The sequence below is a fragment of the Cynara cardunculus genome (genome assembly GCF_001531365.2).
Source record: "Cynara cardunculus var. scolymus isolate 2C chromosome LG 10, CcrdV1, whole genome shotgun sequence".
Taxonomy (NCBI): Eukaryota; Viridiplantae; Streptophyta; class Magnoliopsida; order Asterales; family Asteraceae; genus Cynara; species Cynara cardunculus.
This window is the reverse complement of record NC_037537.1, coordinates 10,074,312-10,074,688: the sequence shown is the minus strand read 5'-3', so window position 1 is coordinate 10,074,688 and position 377 is coordinate 10,074,312.

Here is a 377-nt window from a genome sequence, read left to right as displayed (position 1 = left end):
GGATGATCACCTACCGCTGATTGAATTTTCCTACAACAACAGCTATCATACGAGTATACAGTGCGCGCCATACGAAGCCCTTTACGGATGCAAGTGCAGATCACCACTCCACTGGGTGGAAGTTGGTGATAGTCAATTAACTAGGCCGGACATTGTTCAGGAGACAACATACAAGATCAAGACGATCCAAGAAAGGTTAAAAGCGGCCAGAGATCGCCAGAAAAGTTATGCGGATAACCGTAGGAAGCCACTGGAATTCCAAGTTGGAGATCAGGTGTTATTAAAGGTATCACCATGGAAAGGGCTATTACATTTTGGGAATAAAGGAAAATTAAGTCCAAGATATATTGGTCCGTTCAAGATACTGGAAAGGGTGG